This window comes from Lacerta agilis, chromosome 2, assembly GCF_009819535.1.
Source record: "Lacerta agilis isolate rLacAgi1 chromosome 2, rLacAgi1.pri, whole genome shotgun sequence".
In the NCBI taxonomy this organism is placed as follows: domain Eukaryota; kingdom Metazoa; phylum Chordata; class Lepidosauria; order Squamata; family Lacertidae; genus Lacerta; species Lacerta agilis.
The window spans coordinates 19,089,056-19,105,075 of NC_046313.1; the positions used below are offsets into that span (position 1 = coordinate 19,089,056).

Consider the following 16,020-nt stretch of genomic DNA (forward strand, 5'->3'; position numbering starts at 1 on the left):
GCAGGATCGGCACAGATGCTGAGGTCCTCTAACAACACAAAGGTGGGAGTCTTGCTGAGACTTGGGGAATCCAATGAGCTGGAATGGCACACAGATAGCACCCCCAGCTGGCCTGTCCCCAGAAACACACCACACAAGCCAGCCACTGTTCACACCCATTATCAATATTCTGCCTATTCTCTTTATCAGGCAGTTCCAAAAGAGAGTGCCGTTTCTGTATTTTGAGAGGCGGGGGCTTTTTGTAGGAAGGCTCTTATTAACAACGCAAAAAAAGATGGCGTGAATAGGAAATTTGTGGCTGTAGCTTTTTAGTTGTTGAGAATCTTGGGATATGAGATATCCTAAAGAGCGCCCTACAAACATCTCGCGACATAAAACGCAGAAAAATGCTCAAACGGTTCAGGACAGCAAGTGAAAGGAAGATCAGTACATTTTGGGGGACTTGAATATAATATTGGGGGTCCCAGGTAAGCTCCACCTTGTATAATAATCGATCACATGACACAGCACGCACTTATCATTTGAATGACAATACCCATCAACTTTTTTGGAGGGGCTGTCCCCCTCAAATATTTGATTGGCTCCTGTGTTAGGGCAAGACCCAGTTAACATCGAAAGCATCCCGCCTGCGCTAGGCTGCTACTTCACACCGGGAGAGTAAACCCAAACTCACCTGCTTCAACAGCGGCAGCGACGAAAAGCCCGAAATTGAAACTATATACAGTCAGTACATATATATATTTAGATAGAGAACACTTTCCAAATACGAATCCAAGAGATTATATAACCAGCTGCGCCAGTCTGTCGCCTCTGTGCGATCTTGCGGGGAGAAAAACGGGCAGGAAGGAAAGCAAAGCGCTGCATGGGTTAGGGAGGTTGGGGAAGAAAATAAAAATTGCTTTCCTCCCGGAACAGGGAACGCGGGACGCGAGATGTTCCAGGTCAACCTGACACTTCGAATCAGCTTCACAGCCCAGGGAAGACCTTGCGGGGCAACCGGGGGTCAAAGCTGAGAACGTGTGTATTAACCGATTCTGGTGGGTCGCCGTTTTCCTTTGCAAGATTTCCCAACAGGTCCGCTGGAATCGTCTTTCGGGGAGCCGGGCGTGGGGTGACGGTGGGGGAAAACTGAGAGATTGGGGAGCTCGGTGCCGCTGGGGGGCGCAGCGGGACCTCACTTGAGCAAAGGTTATATAGCTCGAGTCCTGGAGGCATGTGCCCGGGCGAGGGGAGCGAGCGCCCCCTTCAGAGACCAACAAGAACCCTCCACCGCTCGCGTGCCCTGCTGAGAAAAGTGCTGTGCTGCCTTTTTTTTTTTAAAAGGTTTTTATTTTTATTTATTTGCTTCCCGGTCACCCCCATCCTGTGCAACGAGCGGAATCGCGGCTTCCTCTCACCTTGCAAGGATTGCACCTGTCCCGCGTTCCCTTGCACCCTCGCGAAGGGTGGGGAAGGAAGAGCCCTCTGAACCCGTCCCACGTGCTTTTCGCAGCCACCCGGCCCGGGCACGGGAGGGTTAAAGCCGGCGAAGTGATCCGCAGCCGAGCGTGCGCTGAGGCTCCGTACGGGCGCATCTCTCACTTCCCCAAAAGCCATTGCTGCGTGCCCTTCCGCCATCGGGTTCCAACACAAAATAAGTGCCCGCTCCCTCCTTTTTTTTTTTTCCTTCCTCCCCCCTCCCCCCCCGCCGTCTCGAGGCAAAGGCGAAGGGGGGCTTCAGACCGGATCTCGCCCAGGATCCCCTCTGCCTTTTCCGAGGGGGCGTCCGGAGAGAGGGAAGGGAAAAGGAAAGGGGACAAGTCCCGGACTCCGGGATCCCACCCTCCCCTCGCGCAGAAAGAGGAGGAGGGAGGGGGAGGTTAAGCAAACCCGGAGCTGGCCCAGCAGGACCTACTTTCCTCTCTGAAAATGGCTGCCTCGGTGAACACTTTCTGTTCCATTCCTTGAAGCCCTTCGTTGTGGGTGGGTGCGGGGGGGAAGCCGAGTTGGGGGGGGGGTAGAGACCAGCCAGCGATGCTGCTTTGGAGCCCCTTCCTCCGCTGAAGCTGAGGATTAGGGTGCAGGGGGGGAGAAGGGGAGAAGTTTAGTGGGGGAAAGAAAAGAAAGGAAGAGGAGAGAGCGAAACAGGAAAAGAAAGAGAGGAGGCCTGGAACAGAAGGTAGGGAGGAGGCTAACAGCGGGAGGGTTGAGGTGGGTGGGTGGGTAGGGGAGAGAGACGAGAAGACCCCTCCCCAGCCGAAACAAGGGTGTGTTGGTTGCAAGCCGCCCTTCCGAGGGAGGCTGTGGCCGGGCGTGTTTAGCTCTTGTTCCGTGTAGCAAATAATAAGAAGCGAGGATGGTGAGCTGAAGCTCCGGGTTAGTTTTAGTTGTGTGTCTTGCCGGGAAAGAGAAATCTGCGCGGCGGGGGAGAGGCAAGGAAAAGTATGAACGTTCCATTGGGAGGGAAACTCTGAACGTTCTATTTCAACCCCCCCCCCCTTCCACTCTCCTCCGTTCGCTCTCTTTCTCCCTCCCCCCCCCACCCCCCGGGATCCCTCAACGTTCCATCCGGCCTAGAAGTGAGTGTTCGAAACGTTCTGTTCGGGGGCTCCTCCTGCTAAGAGCAAGGGGTAAGCGGGAGGTGCAAGGGGTTGGGCAGGCGGTGGGTAGGTGGGGGGGACGACGACGACGACCCCGAGAGAGAATCCCGGAGGCAGAAGTGAGCGAGGGGACGCGCAGGCAGAAAGGCCTTCTCCGTCGGATGCGGCTGCTTGGAAGATCAAAGGCAAAACCGGAGCTCCCTTTGTGTGTCGTCCTAGGGATCTTTGCTGCTTCGCTCTTCCCTTTGGGCTGATTTTGGAACCCTGAACTGCCGTGGTGGAAGGAAGCAAAGCTCACCCGTCCCCTACTCTCCGAAGGGGGCTGGGCGGTCTCTTTTCCTGGGTGGAGAGAGCCTCGGATATTGGAACTAGCATCCTTTCCAAACCTTTTTGTTTTGTTTTGTTTTGCTTGTTTTATCCTCTCTTCGCTCTCCGGGTGGCTGTAAATAAAAGTCCAGCAGAAATATATATCTATATATAGTTTTTGTTTTTTAAAGGAGGGGAACAAATGCAAACCCTTCCTTTTCCCCCCTTCGTGATTTTTTGGATAATGATTTCTGCTATATCTTGCCGATGGATTTTGCCGGGTGAGGATTTCTGGATCGCCTTGTAGAAGAGAGGTAGGTGAGGACTCCCCATTTTTCTAGATCTAGAAAAAGGCAAGCGAAAGACAAGCCCTAATCTCTTAGCCTTTTTTTTGAATGTCAAATGTATGGGGGGTGCATTTATGTCGGAATTTTAAACCTCGTTGATTTATATGGCATTCTGGTGCATGAGAAATTCTGTTGTGTAAAAGCAGTTGGGGAAGGGAAGGTGGTGGAGGGCCGCTGGTAGCAAGCGAACTGAATATATTCCCCCCCAGAGTCTAGGCCTGTGTTTCTTTCGCCTTTATAAATTAGCGATTGGGAACTGGGAAATGGTTTTCACATCCTTCCTGTTGGGAAGAACAGAGCTGCCTTAATTTTGGGTCAAAGGAGGATGTACGGTATTCGTTTATTTCCCTTGCCCTAAGAAACACAAGTATCTATTGGTATGTTTTGCACAATGATGGAATCCACAGGGAACTGTTATTTGTTTTGGACCAAATCTGACTTCTCTTCTTGTATTGTGCTAAAGGGGGATGCAGGGGGAAGTGTTTGTTAACAACTCATTAGAGGTTTGTAGTTATTACCCCCCCCACTCCCTCCCTTTGCCAGCTTTGCTTCCCAAGTGTCCCCCATCTCCCCCCCCCACCTTACGTTCAGTTTCACTTGGGATTAAAAGGCAGCTTTAATTTGTAGATCGAAGGAGAGACAACGTCACATTGCAAATAGGTGTTTCTCTACAGGACTGTTGCATTGTGAGGTTTCTTGAAAATGGAGGGCTCTCTAAGGGGCCCAGTCCGATTGGAAATGTTCCTTGGACCCCCTTTTAAAATGTAGGGGGCTTATCTCTCTTGAATTAGGTTAGGGTAAGGCATTCTCCCTCCTAGAAACATACAAAGTGGCAAGGCCTACTTTGCCCAGATCGCCCCCCCCCCCCAGCAGTGCAGCCTGCATGGGATTATGGAGGAGTCCGGAGGGATTTGCTGAGAGATTGGGGGGGGATGTTGAAGAGGAGAATTGTGTTGGCATATTCTCTCTCTCTCTGTCTCTCTCTGCCAGTGTTCTTCTAGGTGATAGCATGCTTGGAGACAAAGCTGGGATGGGGGGGGCAGGGGTGGTGCTGGCAATGGTATCGCAAAACAACTCCTTTTTTAAGATGCTGAGATCCATATTTGCAGTAGGCTGCTGTTGAAGAGCAGTTGCAGAGGTGAGCAGAATTCCCTGTTCTGTTATAAGGGGGCCTGGGGAGGGTGGCAGAGTCTGGCACCGGTGAGTTTTGTGCCTCAGTGAAAGACAAATACCTCCCTTCACCCTCTGGCTGTCAAAGAGGGGACTTTGTGGGCCACACCTGTTGCACACACTCTAAAAAACCAGTTGCCTCTCCGAAGAAGAGCAGAACTTCTCGTTTTCTTGACAGTGGGGAGAGAGAGCAGCTGAACGGCAACTGGCTTAGCGGAGGGCACTGATACACGTGTGCCCCCTTTCATGCACAGGTGGGGAACCTCAGGCCCTTCAGAGGCTGTTGAGACTGCGGCTCCCATTGCCACTCCTGACCATGGGCCATGCTGGCTGGCGCAGATGGGTTTGGGGAGTCCAACAACATCTGGAGGGATGCCTCTCCCCCCGCTCTGGTTTAATAAGACATTCCACATCAAAGGGCAAAGCTCACCTGCAGTGTGCTGCATGATTCAGATGGTGATTTAAAATCCTGTTACATTATTTAGTTACATAAATATATATATATTTAGCAAAGACAGTGCTCCTACCAGGGATTACTGGATCTTTGATCTTGCTGCACGTATCTTGTTGCAGCAAACTCTGCAAAGGGTGTGTTTTTGCAGCTGTGGGAGATGCGCAGTTGTCACTAATATTTGGCTACCTAAATAATTGCAGTATTTTCTTATTGTGTGCGGTTGCCTCAAAAGGTGATAATAGAACCAGAACTTCTTGCAAGGGGAAGGACTTCTGTGTTTGCATCAGTCGTGCTGCAGAATCGCACTTGGGACCTTCTGAAATGAATTCTGTGCACGCTTTAACCCTTATTGCTTAAGAAGCTCTTTATATCATTTGATTTCCTTGTGTAACTGCTGAGTTGTAATGATAATTGCAAGAAGAGATAAGAGTTGGATTTGCCCCTATTGCCTCACTGTCAGCCACCGGCTTTCATTGAGGATCAAAAACAGCCGTAACCAAAGTGTCCAGTAAAACTCCTTGCCCTAAAATAGAAATATTCTTGAATTTCTCAAGAAAACCAGGAACTCCTACCTTGTTTTTGTGACTACAGGCCTTGCCTCAAGCCAGACCTGTTGAAGCTCTATGTATGCGTGTACGCTAAAATCTAGGGTCCCCAAGGCCAGCTGTTGAGGCAGAAGGTTTGAGCTGAAGCCTAAAGATCTTGTTGGTAGATGGTCACTGATCTGTAAAACCAGGCAAGAACTGATGAGCAGGCAGGCCTAGTATTTCGACTTTACTGGGCCAACCCAGATGTTTCAGATTGCCTGGTAGTAGCAGGGCCTTGTGTTACTCTCCATTCCCACCTGTGCCTGGTGAGAGCTCCGAAGGCTAAGCTTTTGCAGATCTAGGTGGCTTGCTATGCTAGGTCTTACTTTCTGGTTCAAGCCCTGGGATCCCTGATTCATAGATCCCACCACGAGGGTTGGTCTTTGTTCTAGGCCTCATCTGCTGGGTCTTTCAAACTTGGCCACAGCAAACACCTGTTGCCCCATCGTAGAATTTTGCACAGGTTGTACCCACCCTATATATATCCCTTTTTTCCCCTTAACGGGTTTTTTTGTTTATTTTGCTTTCCCCATTTTGTAAGTTTTGGAGGTGAGCGAGGGTGGTTTGCTTCTTCATCTTAATTTATTTCCGTGAGCCTATGGAATAGATTGCCCTTTTCATTTTATTTATTTGACTTTTTCACAGGTGAGGCAGAGGCAGATTTGACAAGGGACAAGGGCTGGCTTGGCAAGGCGAAATCGGAACTTTGAATCGGCACCCAGTGCTTTGTCCAGTAATGTGTTTTGCCTTTTTTTGGTCGGCAAAAGTGTACCATAGGAAGGGCTAGAGGGAGCAGATGGATTTGGTTTGACATTTGAGGAGATTCTAAATTCTGTTTTAGCACTTATTTTTCAGTGTGGCTAAATGGATTTGAGGGGAAGTTTTGGCCCCTCCGGTCAAAGTCCTAGCTGGCATGGCGAGGGGTTGTGGATAATGGGAGTTACAGTCCAGCAGTTCCTGGAGGGCCACAGGTTCCCCACCAATGGGCTATGTCAGTGCTAAAACCAAAACCAGCTAATAGTTGTGGCTTCTCATCTCTCCCTTGCCTGTGGGGAGGTGTGAAGGCAGGGGATTTCAGTTTTGTGTAGAAGATATTGTCACCCCCCGGTGTCACACTTCCTAGTTTTCTGTAGTGATGGGTGTGTATGGGGGGAGCTGTGAGGTTTATACTAGCTGAAGTACGGAGCGTAGACGTGTTGGTTTCTAACTTTATTTGGAAAAAATGCCACATGATAGAAACTCAGATATTATAACCTAGGCGCCAATTGGCTTCTTAAATGAGGGTTACAGTGGCCAGAATGGAATACCGAGTTGCCATGTTTTGAGCCTGACGGCTCGGAACGTCGTGTCTTTTTCAACAATGACTTTTTGGTTCCTGAAATTCGTTCTGATTGTGCAGATGAAATAGAATGGATAGAATTCTACAGGATGTGCTGCTAGGCTAGTGCGTGAAAACGGTCAAGATCCATGGATTCCCCAGGCACGCACCTCCGGGTGGGGGAGACGTCAGGAACCTTCCTGGTGCCCGGGCATCTTTGCTTGGTCGCAAGTAGCCTGGCGAATTTCGAATGGTGGTCACATCCCACCCTTTAGTTCAGCTATAGCCCTGAAGATAGCTGAAATAATAAAAGTTGTTTTTTTTTTTTTTTAAAGTACGTTACAAAACTATACTAAAAAGGAAGGCCAGTGGCTGTTTACTACTAAAAGCAGATGGAAAAATTATAAGGCCTGGTCAATTTTTCTTTTTAAAAACATGAATTTTCATGGAGGCAAAAGCATAGGGTTTGGCACCTGGAGTGATGCTCGGACAAGAGAGTTGCTTAAGTGGGGTGCCACCATTGTAGAGGCCATTTCTCGTGATTACCACTCACCTCAAGAGGTGAGCCGTCCAGAGAAGAACCTCTGGAGACAAATCTCGGGCAAGTTTTTTTGTGGGAGTCGACAGCCCTGAAGATGATGACCTATATTTCCGACTAGTCTTCAAAGGTAGCCCCATGTGCAAAGCATTGCAGTAATCTAATCTGGAAGTTACCAAAGCATGAATAGCGATGCCAGTACACAATTGGATTTCAAGTCCAGTACACAGGAGCACAATCTCTTGTGGCGAAAGCTTTCAGCATTTTGTGGGGCGGTATGTGCGTACTTTAAAAAAAACGTTTTCTCGTGATTTAACTCTAGATTTGATGCCCTAATCTGAACATCAAGGATCAGGAGTTACCCAGTCTTTGGTCTTTTTGAAACCACCAAACTGGATTTCCAGACCAGTTTTTTTGTAGGGGAGTCTTTTGATAAGCAGCAACAGTGTAATGCAGAGGTTTTTCAACGTTTTTGAGTCCCTTGACCAACTGCATTCTTTCTCCGGCACCCCTGTGGTGCTCAGGAGCCCAGTTAGGTCACCCCTTGCCTGCGGCGCCAGCAGCCCCTCACCCATTTTTGAACACCCTCCCATGTGGAGTGTTACCTCAGCCTGCTCTCCTCTCCCCTGGCCAGCCCCAGAGACACCATTTGCATGGGGAGCTTGCAGCCAGGGCTGCTGCAACAAACAGCTGTGCAGGCCTTTGGGAGGCAGAGATATGAGAGGGTATCAGAAGAGGGAGGGAAGGAAAGAGGGACAGAGGCCAGTGTTGCCTGCGGCACCCCTGTCCATCATTTAAGGCACCCCAGGGTCATACCACACTGCTTGAAAACCCCTGGTGTAATGTAAAGCAAGTGCAAAGTTGAGGCTTATTAGCTCTAGTTTGTGTTTTTATTAGAACCACGAGATTCACCAAATGGCGCTTGGTGCAGGAGACAATAGACTTGAGGTACAGGGGACTCTCAGTATTGGGATTTCTGAGTACCAGAACTGAACAGAGCTCAACATTCCTTCCACGCAAACTTCCATTTTTGATTATCCCAAGCTTTATTAATTTCATCGGTCTAATATAGGTGTGGGACGCGGGTGGCGCTTTGGGTTAAACCACTGAGCCTAGGGCTTGCTGCATCAGAAGGTCGGCGGTTCGAATCCCCGCAACGGGGTGAGCTCCTGTTGCTCAGTCCCTGCTCCTGCCCACCTAGCAGTTCAAAAGCATGTCAAAGTGCAAGTAGATAAATAGGTGCCGCTCCGGCAGGAAGGTAAACGGCATTTCCGTGCTCTGCTCTGGTTCACCAGAAGCGGCTTAGTCATGCTGGCCACATGACCCGGAAGCTGTACGCTGGCTCCCTCGGCCAGTAACGCGAGATGAGCGCCGCAACCCCAGAGTCAGACACGACTGGACCTAATGGTCAGGGGTCCCTTTACCTTTAATATAGGTGTGTGTGTGTGTGTGTGGTCATGTTGTTTTTGCAATAGTCAAAAAATTGGGAGTTGGAAATCCTTGGTGATCTATTGCATGTCATCCTGGTAGCTATTGCATGTCTTACCTTTCTCTTGTTCCTGACACAAAGGCGTACGTGACTGAGCCAGAGGTTTCTTCTTTTCCTTGTAGGCCTGAAAGGCGTGACTTTCTTTTTTGTGTGTTGTAATTTTTTATTTTCCTCCAGTTATAGGTGTGAATCCTAGATGCCTTTTGACATGGTGTCTCTGAGAACCACCCCTGTGCCATACCCAATATCTCCATTTTTCTTCAAAGTCAATAAAAACTCCTGTCCTGTTGTGAGACTATGTGAAAATACTTACCAGTAATACTCTGTGCATAAGTTCATTAAAAGATACATTTTCAGTCACATGCAGCATTCGAAATTTGCCAGGCATCTTTTGCACCTGGCTATCGGCCACAAGTGACCAAGTGAAGATGCCCGGGTGCCAGGGTGGCATTGGACGTCTCTACCATCTGGAGGTGCGTGCCTGGGGATCCTTGGATCTTGACCGTTTTCACGCACAAGCAGTACATTCTGTAGAATTCTGTTCATTATATTGTATCTGCACAATCGGAATGAATTTCAGGAACCAAAAAGTCCTATTGAAAAACACGACTTTTGAACCGTCTGGCCCCAAAATGGCAACTAGGTAAAGGCACCCCGTTTTAGCGACTGTAACCCTTGTTTAAGGAGCCATTTGGCACCTAGGTTACATATCTGAGTTTCTAACACAGGTCGCGCGTTAAGGTCAAACTGACATATATGGTACGAAGGTGTTAAACATTGCAAACTGGCAAACTGCGTGTCTGAACAAACCCTGTTTTAATCCTTAAAGCCAGTTGTGATCTATAAAGGCCTCTTGCCATGTTGCATAAATTGTTTTCGTGTAGTCAGTCCACAACATACGTAGTTAGGTTGTCATAGAAGATTGTTGAAACTCTTTTATCAGCACCTTGATAATGCAATCCTATGCACTTCTGCTTGCAGGTATTTCTCATTGCATTCAATGGGCCTTGCTTCCAGTTTACGGTTGCAGCCTGAGTGTATTTGCTGCTGTGTTGGCAAAAGTTGGCGCTGCGGAAAGAACCAACACATATATAGATAGTTTTATTTGTGTGCTGCTTTTCCACAGTTCAAACCAATGCTCAAGGTGGCTTAACGGCATGAGAATAAAAATCACCTAATTACAAATGTAACAAAATTATTAAAAATCAATAAATAAAACATGAAAAGTACACAGCCAAGTTAAAGAATTTCCACATAAATCATAATAAGATCAAAAATAAAGATACAAAGATTAATATCAATTACAGCAACACCCCAGCCTAAGAGTCTGTTCAGCAGCCTCAGATTTTGTAGCTGGAGTCAGTCCGGGCCCCAGCTTCCCAGGCCAGATGGGGAAAGGCCTGCAAGACAGGGAGCAGATCTTCCGGGACTCGCAGCCAAGATAAATCTACTTGTTACTAGCAGTGTTGAAGCTGTTGGTCAGTTAGATTAATTTATTTAAAAGCTTTTGATCAGTCAAAAAAGATGCCCCTAATTAATCATCCATCAGATTATTAGAAATGGTTTAATTACTTTTAACGCAAGGACTTTGCCAAAATGTAAGGGGGCAGTTGGCATTTTGGAGAAGGCTTCCTCCCCATCCCAGAGGAGGGAAGGCTTCGTCTTTTAAAGATGGTTTGTGATGTGGTACGTCAACATGTTTGCGTCATCCATAAAACGATGGAAGAATATTTTTTTTCCAGGACGAGTTTATATTTATTCAAGGATACGAAGGTGTGTTTTATTAAAAAAGCATCTGTTTCAATAAGCTAAAGAGTTCTTTAACTGTGTGGTGGCCTTCCTAGAAGCTATTTTAGGCTATGGGTCAAACAGACCTGGAGGTTTTGTGCAAAAGGCAGCTGCAGTATTGCAGTTTACAGTCTTAAGAAGCGAGGTGGGTCAAGCCTGTATTTGGGCGGGGGGGGGGGGGGAGAGAACCAGACATTTGTTCTCTTTCCCCCCCTTCCAAGGCTGCATCCTTGGGGCTGGGTTCCCAGGAGGGGCAGGCTTTGTGCATCCATCCTTCTTCTCTTTCCTGTGCTTTGGGGAAGTTTTCATCCGTGTCATTCCCACATGGATAATACCTGTAGCTAAGCTTCCCCCTTTGGAAAATGTCGGTGTCTGCCTTCTTTAATGGAAGATCTGAACCTGGATTTCGGGACTGAGGCTTAAGTAATTTTGAAAAGCACCATCCCATATAAGCCAAAAAGAGAGAGGCTGCCTTACACCCAATTCTGACTCTTTCCCCCATCTAACCCAGCAGTGCGTACTCTGACTGGCAGCAGCACTTTAATCTTTATATTTTCAGCAAAAGATGCCCAAGGATTGACTCTGGGCAATGCAGGTCCTCTACCATTGAGTTACGATCCCTCCTCTGTTTATTATCAAAATACCCTGCTGGAAATTACATTGCTGAATTTTGCACTAACAATGGCCTTTAGAAGTCAGACTGTGCGCACAGGCCACACTCACTGGAGAGCCAGTGTGGTGTAGTGGTTAAGAGCGGTAGACTCGTAATCTGGTGACCCGGGTTCGCGTCTCCACTCCTCCACATGCAGCTTCTCTGAAGTCTCTCAGCCCCACTCACCTCACAGAGTGTTTGTTGTGGGGGAGGAAGGGAAAGGAGAATGTTAGCCGCTTTGAGACTCCTTTGGGTAGTGATAAAGCGGGATATCAAATCCAAACTCCTCCTCCTCCTCCTCTTCTTCTTCTTCTTCTTCTTCTTCTTCTTCACACCATCTATTTAAAGTGCTGTGGTATCACCTTATAAACAGTTGCTGCTTCCCCCAAAGAATTCTGGGAGCTGTAGTTTGTTAAGGGTGCCGAGAGTTGTCGGCAGACCCCTGTTTCCCATCAAAAAGAGTTCCCATAGTTCCTTGGGAAGAGGGGATTGATCATTAAACTGCCCTGGGAATTGTAGCTGTGGGAGGAGAATAGGGGGGTCTCTGAGCACTTTTAACAAACTACAGCTCCTAGAATTCTTCGGGGAGGCCGCGAACATTTATCATAGCATTTTAAATGTGTGGTGCGAATGTGTCCATTGTTTTCTGGTGGTTCCAAGAGATGGTTTGATTCAGGCGATGAATGTCTGGTGTAGAGCAGTCTTGTTATTTATTTATTTATTTATTTATTTATTTATTTATTTATTTTTATTAATTTATTATTTATATACCGCCCTATACCTGGAGGTTTCAGGGCGGTTCACAGATAAGATCAACATAAAAACCACTATATATATACAATGAAAATAAAAACAACAACCCAATAACAGCCCCCCCCCCACTTCCGTTGTCAGGTGATCTCTCCCTGCATCCTTGTGGTGTAAGCTCTCTCTCTAAGTCTTTTGGATGTGCTCTGCTTGTTTTTGGAGATGTTAGTAGACAAGATGGCGATTCAGGTTAGGTAGAGCTTTGAATTTTACAGACTGAGTTCGGTATCTTATATTCTGCCCCAAAGAATATCGTAAGGATATATAGATATACTAAGAATGAGGGGTCTGTTGCGTTCCAGGTAATGTTGGACTACAAATCCCATCGTCTCAGCCATGCTTGGCTGATGGGAGTTGGAACGCAGCATCTAGAAGACCACACAAGTTCTCCCTTTCTGAGCTATAGAGAGACACTGCACATTTTGAGGCACTGATTTTTAAGTACAGTCGTACCTTGGTTCCCAAACAGAATGCGTTCCGGGAGTCTGCCCGACTACTCCTGGAACCATCCGGAAACCAAGGCGTGGCTACCGATTGGCTGCAGGAGCGTCCTGCAGCCAATCGGAAGCCGCGCCGGATTTTCAGCTTCCGGAAACAGTTCGAAAACCGGAAACTTCACTTCCGTGTTTTGATCGTTCGGGAGCCGGTTTGTTCGGGAGCCCAGGCGTTTGAGATCCAAGGTACAACTGTAAAGGAATCAAAGGTATACTTTGGCAGTGTGTATTATACTTGAGGCCCTGCGCACATTACCTGTGAGGAACCCCCATGGTTCCAAATAAACCTGTATGGGATTGTGCTGTGCGTAGCTCAACCTTGAGAACGTGAAGAAAACTTGAATTAAAGTTTTGATTCTGGAACAGAACCTGGTCCTGGTTCCTGTTAACTTCCTCTGCTCCAACTTATTGTGTCCTTGGACGTGTTGTGATCCCAAAAAGAATACGGTTTTCTGCCATCCGATGGAAGGAGGGACATTGCTAGTGGAGGAGTTTCTGGGCAGAAGTGAGCAATAGTCTCTCGTTCTTCAGGAAAAGCGATGAGATGGCTTAGCAGCAGGGTTTCCATATTTTGAAGAGCAAAAAAAGAAAAGAAAAAAGGATGTTGCGATGACTCTCATTTTAAATCCCCCTACTATATGTAGGCTGTAGAAGCTGTGATATATTGCTGAGGGTGGGGGGCAGGAGAAGAGAAGAGGAAAGAAAGTCTTCAACCACCAGACATTCGGGGAATGTCTTATGTCTCATCCAGGAAGTATAGCCAGAGACATTTTGACAATTTTTTTTTAAAAAAAAATCCGCCCAGGCAGAAATTTTACCCCTGAAAAAGAGGATGTGTCCTGGGAAAAGAGGACATATGGCAACCCTGGTTTGCTGAAATTTAGGCAGTGTGATCTCCCTTTTCTGTTATGCCGCTAAACACCAAAGAGAATGTGGATGATTCAGTGAAGGCAGTGATCTTCATTCCTTTCCGACCTGGGATCCACCTTTTAACCCCAAGCGCCGATATTCACAATATATTTAACCACATGCAGTGTTTTGCCCCATGTGCCCATCTTTGGTTCTCGTTCCCCTCCACCTTTTCTCTTGAATTTGAAAAAGAAAAAGGGTGTGATTGGCGTGACCCACTTTAGCATGGAGCGTTCCTCAGATTGTGGGTCATAACCACCAGCTGAAGACCAATGGCTTGGCTCCTGTACACAAGGGGGGAGGTATCATAGAATCATAGAGTTGGAAGAGACCCCAAGGGCCATCCAGTCCAACCCCCTGCCAAGCAGGAAACACCATCAAAGCATTCCTGACAGATGGCTGTCAAGCCTCTGCTTAAAGACCTCCAAAGAAGGAGACTCCACCACACCTTGGTAGCAAATTCCACTGCCGAACAGCTCTTACTGTCAGGAAGTTCTTCCTAATGTTTAGGTGGAATCTTCTTTCTTGTAGTTTGAATCCATTGCTCCGTGTCCGCTTCTCTGGAGCAGCAGAAAACAACCTTTCACCCTCCTCTATATGACATCCTTTTATATATATATGAACATGGCTATCATATCACCCCTTAACCTTCTCTTCTCCAGGCTAAACATACCCAGCTCCTTAAGCCGTTCCTCATAAGGCATCGTTTCCAGGCCTTTGACCATTTTGGTTGCCCTCTTCTGGACACGTTCCAGCTTGTCAGTATCCTAACCTGGTTCCCTTTGGATCTCAGGGGTTGACTGGTGCGTGGGGCAGTTCTGGGCACCTGTCTTTCTGCCTGCTGAGCATACCAGGAGGGGCAGGTGAGTTTGCCTCCTGATACGCCATTGGTGTAAGCCCAGCTGCACAATGCCACCCTTTTCCTGCCAGCTGCCGCTGCTGTTTGGATTCCAACTTCCTCCAGCCGCAGCAATGAGGAGTTTTAGTGCAACATATCTGGGGTTGGGACCAAATTGGGGAAATCTAGGATAATGCACACCCACTTGCTAGTTTGCTGGGGCTCGGAAGTCTCGCAATGCAAGCGAGAATATCTTGTACGAAATTCGCGAGGTGAGACTGAGAAGCCCACCTTGGCAGGGAAGGCAACATATTCTAGACTGGTGGAGGGCAGCTCTTGGGCTTGGGGTGGGAAAGATGGATGCCTTGTCAAAGGGTTAAAAGACTTCTCTTCAGGGAAGGGGACTTCCATTTGCAGGAGACAGAGGTTCCGCAGACGCTATGGCAACTGGCTCAAGCCACCAGGGAGCAGACATCTTCTGAAGGGGAGGCCAGAAAGTGAGGAGCGCTGTCAGTTGGGGCAGGAAGTTGGAAGTGGTGCAATTTGGTCGGGAGAAAGAGGAGACGGAGTCTCGCCTCCTCTTCTCTGCTGGAAGTGGGGTGGCCTAGCTGGAAGCAAATGAAGGTTTTGGCGTCTCCCTTGTTCCTGGACTAAAAAGTAAAGATTTGGAGAAAGTCACCCCCCATCCCTCCAGAATGACTTTTAAGCAGGAGCTCCTAAATGTATACAGTGGTACCTCTGGTTACGTACTTAATTCGTTCCGGAGGTCCGTTCTTAACCTGAAACTGTTCTTAACCTGAAGCACCACTTTAGCTAATGGGAGCTGCCGCTGCGCTGCCAGAGCACGATTTCTGTTCTTATCCTGAAGCAAAGTTCTCAACCTGAAGCGTTATTTCTGGGTTAGCGGAGTCTGTAACCTGAAGCGTCTGTAACCCGAGGTACCACTGTATTATTCCCAGTGTGCCCCTGCCTTTGGGTGTCTTGTCTTAACTCTGTGATGGGCCACCCCCAAAGCAGAGGAACGGGAGACTTAGTTGAGGAGGAGCAGCCAGAGTCCTGAACCTGAAGCCTGCCCCTTTCTCTAATCACCTTTGCTTAACTTCTGGCCCCAAATGCCACTTTTGGATTGCTGCATGGCCTCCTTTTTTTGGTGGGTGGTTCCGGCTGCAGTCCCTGGCTCTCCTGGGAGCTTGTTGTCTTGTGGCTACTTTCATGCGTCCCTACTTTCTCTTTTGACCCTGGCAGATTAGAGAGAGAGGCCCTTTCTCAGACATCTTACTAGATGTTTGCTGTTGCCACTGCTGCTTTCTGCCCCTCTGAATGTTTTGAGTGAGGTCAGTCTGTGTAAATGCCAGTGGACCTCTTCCTGCTTTACATGATGGTGTTGATATTTCTGTGCCACCCATCTGACTGGGTTACCCCAGCCATTCTGGGCGGCTCCCAACAGAATATTAAAACGCAATAAAATATCAAACATTAAAAACTTCCCTATACAGGGCTGCCTTCAGATGTCTCCTAAAATATATACGCTTATTTCCTTGACATCTGATGGCAGGGCATTCCACAGGGTGGGCGCCACTACTGAGAAGGCCCTGCAACCTCACTTCTTGCCATGAGGGAACCACCAGATGTCCAGGGGATTCCTGTTCCAGATAATTCTGTGATGGCTTACTTACTCCACTTACGGAGTGAGAAAAGTGTTCAGTAAGGATCTGTGTGACCTGGGGTGCGTGTGGTACTTAAT

General features: G+C 47.9%; 1 protein-coding gene across 1 annotated transcript in view; it reads left to right on the plus strand.

Annotated features, from left to right (window-relative positions):
* The first annotated feature begins 2,654 nt into the window (after positions 1 to 2,654).
* Positions 2,655 to 16,020, plus strand: part of KMT2D (lysine methyltransferase 2D) — a 90,231-nt gene continuing 76,865 nt past the window's right edge. The window contains exon 1 of the mRNA XM_033138808.1: positions 2,655 to 3,199. The gene's annotated coding sequence lies outside the window, so the exon portion shown is untranslated. The remainder of the gene's footprint in view (positions 3,200 to 16,020) is intronic.